Below are 12,591 nucleotides of genomic sequence, written 5' to 3'. Positions count from 1 at the left end.
TTCATAAGTGATTCCAATAATCCCTAATGATTGACTGTGTGTAGTCTTTAGGATTTCCAGATTGACTTTCTACCTTTGAAGCTTATTACTTCAGAGGAGCAATATGTGCAATTGATTTTTTTTCCCTCCTTAATTTACTGAATGATTCATGGTGTTGATCATACTGATTTTTGTTTTCAAGTAAGTGGTAGAATGATAAAATCCAAAATTATACTTTGATTTAATTTTTTCTAATACAGATGTATATTTTATAACAAAATATAAATCTAACATGATTTTAATATTTATCTAGTACATATATATTGCTATGTGAATATTTACATGACTGTGAGTGCATGTGTGTGTGTGTGTGTGTGTGTGTGCACCTGCATCTGTGCAATAATGTCATTCTTTTTTGCTTTCTACTTTTTTTTTTAAACCTCAATTATTTGTCCAGAGTAGCTATCCAGCAAAGATCCAGCAACCCTACTGTTCAAGCTTTCCAGTGTCAGCATCACAGGCTTTTCCTCTTTACGTTGGTTATGAAAAGACCAAAACACATCCTCATGTTGGTATGGCAAGGATTTTACTGACTGGGTTATCTCTACTGTTAGTATTAACAATATTGAGTATTTCTCTTAGGACTCAATTTTTCCATATAAAAGGAGAGGCTGGTAAACTATTTCCCAGTGTCTAGGGCATATGTGGTTAGGAAAGAGAAACTACTACTAAAATATGTATTTTCCCCTCTAAGGCAGGCATATTTCTTCTTGGAAACAATGGATAGATAGAAATAATATGTTCTTTAGGCCAAGTTAAAACAGGCAAGTGATTCTTATCACCACATCTCCATTTTCTGAACACAGAATTTGAGTAATGCTCTTACTGTTTTTAGTTGCTAGATGGCTATCATTTTTGGGAAAATAAGAAACAGCAAATCAAACAAAAAGCCTCTTGGTACCTAGTGCTGTGTGATTTACTTCTGTGTTTCCTTCTAACTGATCTTGACTTTTTGTGTTTCATAACACTAGCAGAAGTACTGCAGTCTTGCATTCAATGTATATGCGTGTGTAAATGTGTGTGTGTGTGTATGTACGTATGTGTGTGTGTATGTGTGTGTGTGTATGTGTGTGTGTGTGTATGTGTGTGTGTGTATGTGTGTGTGTGTGTGTATGTGTGTGTGTGTGTGTGTGTGTGTGTGTGTGTGTGTGTGTGTGTGTGTAGGCCTATATATTCATCTGTGGGGAGCAGAGGAAGTCAAATGAGCATCCTTCCCCACTGAACTTTATCATGATTTTTTAGATGAGGTTGGTTGACCGGAACTCACCATTTGGCGGGAATGACTGGTCAGAAAGCCTATAAAATCTGATGGTTGCCTTCCAGTGTTGAGATTATAAGTATCTGGCACCAAGCATGGCTTTTGCCGTATGGTCTTGAGATCTGAATTCAGGTCTCACGCTTGTACAGCAACCACTACTACTGGGTCTTCACCTCATCTCCAGTTCTTCCTCCCTTCCTCCCTCCCTCCCTCCCTCCCTCCCTTCCTCCCTCCGTTCCTTCCTTCCTACCTTCCTCCCTCCCTCCCTCCCTTCCTTCCTCCGTTCCTCCCTCCCTTCCTTCCTCCCTCCCTCCCTCCCTTCCTCCCTCCCTTCCTTCCCTCCGTTCCTCCCTCCCTTCCTCCCTCCGTTCCTTCCTTCCTACCTTCCTTTCTTGGTTGAAAATAGATTCTTCTGTCATAAGCTATATCCTTACCACAGTTTCCCCTCTCTCTGCTCCTTCTAGCTTCTCACCACCTCCCTTCTACCCTAGATCCTCTGACCCTCCATTTCTGTTCAGAAAGGACAACAGACAGAAAGGGCAACAGACAACAACCAACCACAAGAAAACACGATTGAGTAAAAAAAGGTAAAATCCCTCATATCAAGGCTGGATAAAGCAGCCAAGCAGTAGAAAAAGAGTCACAAGAGCAGCTAAACAAGTTAAAGACACACCAGCTCCCACTGCTAGGATTTCCACAAAATCACCAAACTAACAACGGAAACATATACACAGAATACCTACTGCAGGTTAATGTAGACTTTAGGCTTGCTGCTCCAGTCTCTGTGAGCCCATAAGAGCTCTGCTTAGTTGACTCAGTGGGACATGGTCTACTGGTATCCTCAATATCCTCTGAACCTTATAGTCTCCTCCTCATCTTCTGCAGGGTTCCCTAAACTTCCAGAGGGAAACACAATAGAAACCTATAATTCAAACTCTCTTTCTCAAAAGTGTACATATTTTCTTCACAATTTCCAGTGGCCAATATTTCCATGAATTTTTGCTGATTAGTAAAATGATTATCATTTAACTGGAGATTAGTCACAATGAGAATATAGACTTATAAAATATGGGAGAACATAAAATTTTGAAATATTAAATCCATGTCTTGTGTCACTCCCGAATTAACTGCATATTCTTTTCCCATAATAAAACATTCATTTAAATGTTGGGGTTATAAACAAATTTTCACATAATAGATATTATATCATAGCAATATTTGTATAATCATTCCCATCATTGAACATGTTAAGAAGTATGATCCACATTTGTGATCAATTTAATGTATCTAAGATATTTGTCCCTTATAGATAGTAGCATTAGATACATTGGGCAGGTGATTTCCTTTAAAGAAAAAAACAGGTATAAGTCAATTTTCATACTTTTAATTGATGATCAAATTTCATAATTATTTTTCTTTTTTTTGGATTTTTTTAATTAATTTATTCTTGTTACATCTCAATGTTTATCCCATCCCTTGTATCCTCCCATTCCTCCCCCCCCCCCCATTTTCCCATTATTCCCCTCCCCTATGACTGTTCCTGAGGGAGATTACCTCCTCCTATATATTCCCATAGGATATCAAGTCTCTTCTTGGCAACCTGCTGTCCTTCTTCTGAGTGCCACCAGGTCTCCCCCTCCAGGGGACATGGTCAAATGTGAAAGTCAATGAAAGATTTTTTTAAAGAACATTTTTAATCATTTAGGTTTTTGAAAACTGACGTTTCCCAACTAATTTTACTTACTTCTAGGCTTTCACATTATAGACATGATTCCATAGTTAATGACTTAAATACAAATAATATACAAATCATGTTGCATTGTATATTTAGTTAAAACAAGTTTCTCAGGCCAAACATGGCCCTCATTTGATTTTGCTCATATTAACTCACAGCCAGATTCGTTAGTTTTACACAATGTTTATGTTTTTTTTTCTGCTGTAATAGCAGAATGAATACCTTTGATGAACACTACTTGGTTTTCAAAGCCACAAAATTTTTATTTATGTATTCTTGAAGGAAGTTCACTGACCATATCTTTTAAAAAATATATTGCAATTATTGTCATTGTGCACCAAACACAACTGAATCTCAGAGTGATGAGCATGTGTTCAAGAACACAAAATAAAATAAAATCTCCGTTCATTATTCAAGTGAGTTTTATTTTAGAATAAACAAAGTGATGAAGAGTTATTCTATGAAGAAAACATATTTGGTGAGTTGAACTGCAAAACTTACGAATATATATAATGGAGTTTGGTGGCTACATCGTACAAGTAGGAGTGGCTCAGGAAATGTAACTAGAAGATAAAACAAGACTGAGTTTGAAGTACAGAGCTAATGTGTTTTAGAGGTTTTAAATCAATCAGTCAATAGGGTATGAAACCCCTTGAAGCTGAGGAGGAAGGAGTTTACTGACTGAGGTCACATTAGGAAAGCACCAACTGAGTACTGGCAGTTGTTGTAAGAAAGAAGGGATTATTTACATAAATATATGTTATAGAAATAAAAAGCACAAAGGACTTCAATTATTTGGCTTAAATGATAATTTACATGGCTATTCTCTAATATACATCCTAATATGAAAAAATACAAAGGATATTATACTTTATAAGCTTAGGGTAAATTCTCTTTTGATAGTATATGATTTACTAGCATAAATGTGTGAGAAAGAACTCAATTTATCATGCTAGGAATTTGGATAGGTCTATGCTTAAAATACGTTAAAGTCTGTTTTGAGAATATACATAATTACAAACACAAAGGTTTCAAGACTGGTAAATAGCCATGTCACTTTGATAAGTAATATGGAATTAACTTCATACTTAGCAATCAAGAGCATGTTCTGTTTTGCTTTTCCTATTTTTATTTTTTTTTTGCTTTTCCTATTTATATTGTAGGTAGTTCAAGTAATTAATGTCTTAACTCCTGGTCTTGTTCTTCTTTCATTTTAAAAATAAGACTATGGAAGAAAAATGAATGCTTAATGGCTTTGAGTTAATAAGTGACATACACAACTATATCAACTGGAAAAATGATTGATGAAGAGAAGCTAGAAGACTATATGGAAAAAAAAGACATTTTGTTTTAATCTCTATATATTGCACAAAATAAACTTTTTTGCTTAATTAAAAAGAAAACTTAAATTTTTAATATTAATTAAGAAAAAAAGTTAAAGTTTGCTGAGCATTAAAAAGAATCCTCAACTGATATATTTATGTTTTATGCATTTAAAAATTTTTATTATAATGTTAATACCTGTGCCTTAGTTATTTTTCTTCTTTTAAATCAAATAATATCCTCAAATAAATTTGCTTATCGAAATAAGATTTATTTTGGAGCTTAGAGCACTCTTTGATGTCTGAACAATAAGAAAATATATAATACAGTCACAGACAATAAATTTATGCTGCAAAATGCCTGGTTAACAGATTTTTTAATGTTAACTTTCAATCACAAATTCCCATAATCTATCTTCCTTGAATAGTTTTTTAAGAGTTTGATGTTATCTATTGTACTATTAATTGATGTTAATGTTTTACTATTTAATTTGCCTCTAGGTAGTTTAGAGCTTATTTTTTCACTGAGGTATAATACAAAATTAAAATTAAGACATTTAAGAACTTCAATGAGATATTTGGACACATATAAAAATGTTAACCAAAATTCAAATAATAAATACATGTATCTCCTATAGTTACCTTGTGTGTGGGTGTATGGTGTTTGGGAATACTTAATTTCTTCTTAATCAACATGTTTCAATTTTATAATACCTTATTATCACATATACTTACCATATCACCCATTAAATATCCAGAAACACTCATGTTAGAATTGTTTCAGTGCCAATGTGTTGTCTACTTCCCCTTACAAATTATTTTAGTATCAAAACATACAGCTTGTTTATTAATACTGACACACATTATTAATATAGTTGTTTTTAGTGCTTTTATCTTTACCCCCTTTGTATAAATGTTCTGGAGTTCAAACTCCTAGCCTTCTCAGCAAGCTCTCTGTCACTGAATTACATCTCAAGCCCTTTGTTTGAACCTTTATTTTAAAGTTATAATTGATTTACAACTCTCTGATATAGCATTAAAGCAGAATTATCTATGTAATTAACTTTTCTCATGACTTTGCTTTTTTTGCATGTTTTCATGTTACTAACTAGTGTTCTTTCATCTTTCTGCTTGAAGAATTTCTTAGAGTTGCCTGTAATGGGGAGGGATTGTTGATGAATCATCAGCTTTAGATGTTCTTTAAAACTTTTTATTAGCATCATCATTTCTCATCATTTCTTTGCCTATAAAATAATTTTTATTGACAGTAGTTTTTTCTCATTTTAGTTATAACATTTCATTCTTTCTTGGTCTGCAAGTGTTCTGCCAAGAAACCTGTTGACAGCGTTAAGAATCTTCTTGATGTAAGGAGCTTTTCTAACCCTTGGGATTTCAAATTTGGGTCTTTTTTACAATCTCATAACAACTTGACTATTTTTTTGTGATGAAATTTTTTATAGTGAAATGAATTTCAGAGCCTGGACATTCATGTGCCTCTCTGTCTGTATCCCAACTCAGATGTACCAGATGTACGGTGTGATCTACCATCATTCTTTAAATAAATTTTGTACCTTTATTTCCCTTTGACACATTTATAATGTGAAATATGGCTGGTTTGATGACTTCTGTCATCTCTTCCCTTTTCCTTAACCCTTACTTATGATGATGACATTTCTGATAACCACCCTTCATTCTTAAAGTTTCTTTCTTTGAATTTTACATATATGCTGATGATCACTGTTACTGTTTTTTATCTCTCTTATTCTAATTCTTTATTGAATTTCATATTGTTTACATTTTTTCTTATAACGTATCATCTGTGATTTCAAAGGAGTTCAGTATGTTACTGAAATGTCTGTATCAGTGGATAGAGATGATGAAGAATACAGTAGAATACTGGAGAGCTTTAAAATATTTTATAATTTAATTAAAGTTCAAAATTTAGTATGAATTACAAGCTCTCACATTAAGAGGAAATAGAAAGGCAGTTTCTAAAAGATGACAGAGAAAGCAAGAGGTAGAAATTAAAAAGATGCCCACATTTCTTAAGTCGTTCATTTTGAAGATTTTCCTGGAACTCAGAAATCTCACTTCCAGTGGAAACTCGTGCTGGAATATCACTGTGTTCTTTGAGTAACATCATGTTCCTTGCAATTATTGATATTTCTTGGAGGCACACACTATATTTTGGTTTTGAGGAAGTCGCCTCTTCCAGATCTTAGTGACAGTGTTTAAAGATGATTGTGACTGATGAACCTGCTTTTGCTCTTCCTGAGGAGGCAACCTAAAACTGAGTAGCTTTCTAAAGACTGCCATGCTACTAGTACCTTGTTTTCTCTCCTCTAAAACAGTTCATTGAAATACTGCATTGTGTATGCTTACCTCCTGGCACCACTGAACAAAGCCATTTGTTTGTGCAGGATTCTTACATTGCATTCTCAGTACCTCCCTTTAATATAAGCTGCTCAAGAAAGAGATATCACTGTAAAGTTTTACCACAAAAAATGTTAAAAAATACTACCTTGTGGTAGCATTTTGAGCAAGAGTCATTGGAGATAATTCATAAGAAATTTCCTCAATCTATAAGTTAACATTATACCGATGAAATCTTATTGGATGTTTCAGATATGTGTATGTTAGAAAACATATTTCATTGCAAATAGATACCCTTACAATTTCCTTTGAGGTGTGAAATCTTATGTTGGGGCTGGAGGAAAAAACAATAATACCATTTAATAGATCTTTAAAAAGATAAGATATTTTATGAAATAAAAAGAACTTTGCCTTGTTGAGGATTGCTGATCACTCCTGAAAAAATACAAAGAAGAGATTCTATTAATTATCTAGGGTACAAAATAGACCTACAGAAAATTAGAGCATAAAAAGTACTAATCAGAAACAATCAATTACAAATACTTAATGAGTTTGAAAGTTGCAGAGAGATAGTAACTGGCTATGGTCCACAATTATATTAACTACTCAAGAGCTGAGCAATTTATTTCAAACCTTACAAGGTGATAAAGACTTAAGTAGTCCAAGAAAATTATCAGCTAACGCTGAGAGAGAAAAGAAATTATAGGATGCACATTTGGTAAATGGATGTGTTTTATTTTTGTAGAGTTTGGAAACTTAACGTATATGCATCATACTATAGACATATTCAGGATGTCAATAGGCAACTGCTTTAAGTTCTGAAAAGGCTGTTTCTGTAATTACACATTTATTAGAAGTTATGGCTATTATGGGAATACTTGTACAAATTAAGACTAACAATACACCAGTATATGTCTTTATTGAAATGAAACAATATTATGCATATTACAACACAAAGCATATTACAGGTATACCACACAAATCTACAGGCAAGATATGCTTAATAAACAGAAATATGTAGTAAAGAACCCCAAAGATAGGTTACACAGTGTTTTATTAACATTAAATGTTTTAATGCTAATGAAAAAGTAACAACAGCTACAGAGAGACACTGGATAATAGAAAACCTGCTGCATTAAATCAGCCTGTGTGTTTTAAAGATGTGCTGACCTCAGAATGGAAACCAGGAAACATGTTACACTGGGGAAGATACTTTGCCTATGGCACCCAATATGGTTGGTAAGAAGAAAGCCCACAAACATTGCAGAAGCAAAGGAAATTTGACAGAAATTTGCAGAGAAAAAAATTCACCTAGGAGTATATCCTGAGGAAGATGCAGTTCTTTGAATTCAACTGGATGCCCAGAGACACTCAAGAGACTTTGGAGTAGTAGGAGCCTCAAGCCCAGAGCAATAAAATTTGGAGGAGCCTCTCAAACAGTGAGTCACAGTAAGCCACTCCACAAGACAGACTTTTCCTGCATTAAAAATGAGAAACTCTATCTCAGATCCCTTGAGAACAAGAGGAGGAGTTGAGGACATAGGAACATTGTTTGAAAAAGCCACTGCACTACTCATTGGAATTGTGACCAATGGAGTCAAACTCTCTCTGCTGTCAAATGCAGTATTTATATTTTTTTCCTTTCAAAAAAGGTAGAAAAATAGCTATACAACAAGAAAAATTAGCTATGGTAAGAAAAATGCTTGAGAGACAAGAGACAGAACTAAAAGAACAGAAAATGCTTATTCATGAATCTATGGTACTTAATGAAATTGATGATCAAGGTAGACAGCCCACTGATAATGTGTAAGAAGCCTGGCTCTCTGGAATGGAGCCCAGCTCACTGGCATAGAGCCGGCATATGAGGCTGCCTAAATGTCGAGTTTATTTGTGGATTCATAAAGATATAATTGTACCCTGAGAAACAGAAAGGGGGAATAAGATCAGCTAAAAGACACTAGATTGTCAACTGGGTGTGGTGATGCACACCTTTAATCCCAGCACTCAGGCAAAGGTAAGCAGATCTCTGTGAGTTAGGACAGCCTGGTCTACAAAAGTCATGAATCATGGAAGAAACACAAAAAGACAGCAACACAGATGATGCAGAAAGCTAATCTCCCCCCACTACCCTGCATGGAGACAGTTTAACAAACCAGCTGAAGAAGGATAGAGTTCATCAGACTCGCAGACTGGAAAACCTTGATGCTGAAATGGACTGTTGATGAAGGACAGATGATCAGGACTGCAGTTATGGAGGATCATCACATCAATGGTGAGTGGATCTTCAGAAGGACATTCAGACTGTTAAGACTGTAGGCTTGATCATTTTCTATTGTAAAATTTAAACTATGTACAATTTTAGCTTAAATAGAAAGGAGGAAGTTGTAGGGGAATGTTAATTCAGAACATGGCAGTTCTGGCAAGAGATCACATCCAAATACCCTCTAGGTCTATATGATCCAGCTGGCAAGAGATCACATTAAAGATCTTCTATGTCTGTCTGATCTGGCTAGAATACAAACAGGCCTTTAATCCAGGAGACAGAGACAAACAGATCTGAGTTCAGGGCCAGCCTGGTATTGAGCAAGTATCAGGTAAAGATCCAGGCATGGTAGTACATGCCTTTAATCCCAAAAGAAGGTAAAGGTTGTTTGTATAAGGAAATCCCCATGTTTGAAAGTGATGTCTAATTGAGTGGCAGAAAAGGTGATGAATCAGGAAAGATTTGACAGAATAGGATATGCCCAACTCTCAACAGAATAGAGATGAAAGGGAAGCTACTTAAGAACCAGCTTTACAGAGAGAGCAGGCAGTTTTACCAGGACACTAATAGAGAGATGGGTTATAGAGAGAGAGAACTCAGGTGAAGATGGAATGAGCCAGAAAATGAGAAGAAGCCAGAAGATTAGAGCAGATTGCTGAGTTAGTTTGAGGCCAAGCAGAGCAATTCTAGGCCAAGAGATAAGCCAGGTTAAATAAGTCACTTGGGAGAAGATTTTGAGCCAGAAGAGCTGAGTTGAACCAGCTAGTTCAGAAATCAGAAAGAGCAAGTAAGGGTGAGTTTATTAAACATTAAGTGTCAGAGGATTAAAATATTATAGGCCTAGGTTAGATTGTAGGGAGGCTGGAAGTTTCTAGGAGTAGGCCTAGTATACCAGACAGAGACAGTAGTCCTTCATAAGAATTGATCCTGGAGAATAAAATTATTTTTACACATTTTCCAAGATGGTTGGATCTACTTTATCATTCTATTTTATACACATATTTGATACATCTATATAAAATCTAGAATCCACAGAAGAAAAAAATACCAAGGAATGTATGTCTTTCTTAGCATCATATTTATAATGATGTGGTGATCTTAGTTACATCTATGTACCTCCAAAATATATACTTTGTTATTATTTATTTGTAGTTAAAAGTGTGTGTGTGTGTGTGTGTGTGTGTGTTGTTTTACCCATTCATTTGTTGACTGAACTTAAAGTCTTTGATCAAATTTGAACTGTTTTGTACAAGGTGAATGACAAGAGGAATATGGTCTAATTTTATCCTTCTACTTAAGGACGTTCAGTTTTCTTGGTTCTAAAGGATAAAGACCTTGTCTTTTCTGTAACTCTTGATTTTGACATTTTTGTTGTTTTTCTTAGGTATTTTTCTTAGCAGTACAATGTTGAAACAACTCAATCTAATAAGTCCTTCTAGTGAAAATCATACGATTGAATTATTTTGTGGGAAGCTGAAGCTATCGCCCTCGCTAAGATGGTGCCTGGCAACGTGCCAGGCAAAATGACTTGCAATTCTGCTCCTGGTAAACAAGTCCTTATTTGGGTTGTGGGCTGTGCTTTGCTCTGACGTATGCATCCTGCCTTGTCGGGAACCAATTGGAGCTAACGACGTAAGAGCTGCTGATTGGGTGAGGCAGAGGATATAAAGGGGCGCTGGGGTGTTGGGGGGGAGGAAGGAAAAGGAAGGAAGGAAAGGAGGAAGGAAAAGAAGAAGCTTGCTAAAAAGGTTCCTGAATAAACTGCCTGGAGAAGAACGTTCGGGTCGCGTCCTTATTTTCCGCTAGTCGGAAGGGTTGCGACATTATTTGTTTCATATTACTGTTCTTTCCAACTCTTGAGTAAACTTTTAAAAAGGAAAACAAAATGAAACAATAGAAAAGACAGAGACAGATGATTAGAAGCATAGAAGTATTGTCCCTGAACTAGGCGCACCATCATCACATGGAGATTTTGTAAAATAAGAGCATAAGAAATAAATTACAAGCATTAAGTAATGTTACTGAGCTTCATATCAAGCTCTACAAAATTAGTCTTTTTGTGTTTTATCCATTTTTAATTTTACCATCTTCATAAACTACACACTGTACAAAAATTGCTAAAAATATGATTTCTCTGCCACTCATTAATGCTATATTCATATGGCATATTCAGGTCAACTTTAGCTTTACAAACTTACTACAATTTCTTAATGCTTAGTGACTAAAGGCAAGCATATTTCTTATATTCTAAATATTTGACAATATGTATCTTAATATCATCTTTTAATATTGTATTTTTTCACATAACTTTTACATTCCTGGTGAACTTACAAATATTTTTTTTTTAAGTTCTCAAGATTTTATTTGACGTTTTCTGCTAGAAAAGAATGGAGGTATGGGGAGATCCAAGATGTGGCAGCAATCAACGGTATCGGATCAGCGGAGCAGCAGTGTTTGCAGAATGAACGACATTCCATGGCTGTGGAAACCATAACTACAGTGTCTGTTTCTCAGGTGAGAGAAAAGTTCATGACAAGGGAAATAGCTGATGCAACCTCAGGTCACTTGCCTAATCCTGGGAAAGGTCCCTAGGTCCAAATGGAGCACAATCTTAGCTTCTAGCCATCCACATACTCCCTGTGTTCCAGGAACAAATGGTGCTGTTCTAACTGGATATCTACATGTAGAAAAATGCTAATAAATCCATATTTATCAAAGATCTTAAAATACAAACAGAAACACTAAGTCTGTTAGAAGAGAAAGTGGGGACAGCTTCCTGAATGGAACAAAACCAACAGCTCAGGATCTAAGATCAACAATTAATAAATGGGACCTCATGAAACTGAAAGGCTTCTATAAAGTAAGGAGACTGTCAATAAAATAAAACAACAGCTTACAGACTGGAAAAAGATTTTCACTAATCCTACATCTACAAGAGGAGTTATATATATATATATGAAATTAAACACCAGTAAACCAAAACCAAATAATCCGATGGGGTATACAGCTAAACATATTTCTCAACAGAAGAATATTAAATGGCTGAGAAACACTTAAAGAAATGCTCAATGTCCTTAGTAATCAGGGAAATATAAATCAAAACAACTCTGAGATTCTATGCTACACCTATCAGAATGGCTAGGATCGAACACTCAAGTGACAGCACATGCTGACAAGGATGTTGAGAAAGGGGAACACTCTTTCATTGCTGGTGGGAGTGCACACTTGTGCAGCTACTTAGGAAATTAATCTGGCTTTCTCAACTACTGGGAACAGCTCTACCACAACACCCAGATATATCACTCCTGGGCAACCAAAAAAAAAAAAAAAGCTCAATCATACAATAAGGACCTTTGTTCAACCATATTTACAGCAGTACTACTCGTAATAGCCAGAAACTGGGAAAAAAAACTGAATGTCCCTCAACTGAAGAATGGATAAAGAAAACTGAGGTACGTCTCTACAATGGAATAATATTCAGCTAACAAAAATAAGGAAATCATGAAATTTGCAGGCAAATGGATGGAGCTGGAAAAGATCATCCTGAGTGAAGTAACCCAAACCCAGAATGACACACATCGTATATACTCACTTATAATGC

The sequence above is a fragment of the Acomys russatus genome, chromosome 18, assembly GCF_903995435.1.
Source record: "Acomys russatus chromosome 18, mAcoRus1.1, whole genome shotgun sequence".
NCBI classification, from domain to species: Eukaryota; Metazoa; Chordata; class Mammalia; order Rodentia; family Muridae; genus Acomys; species Acomys russatus.
Note: the sequence above shows the minus strand (reverse complement) of the source record.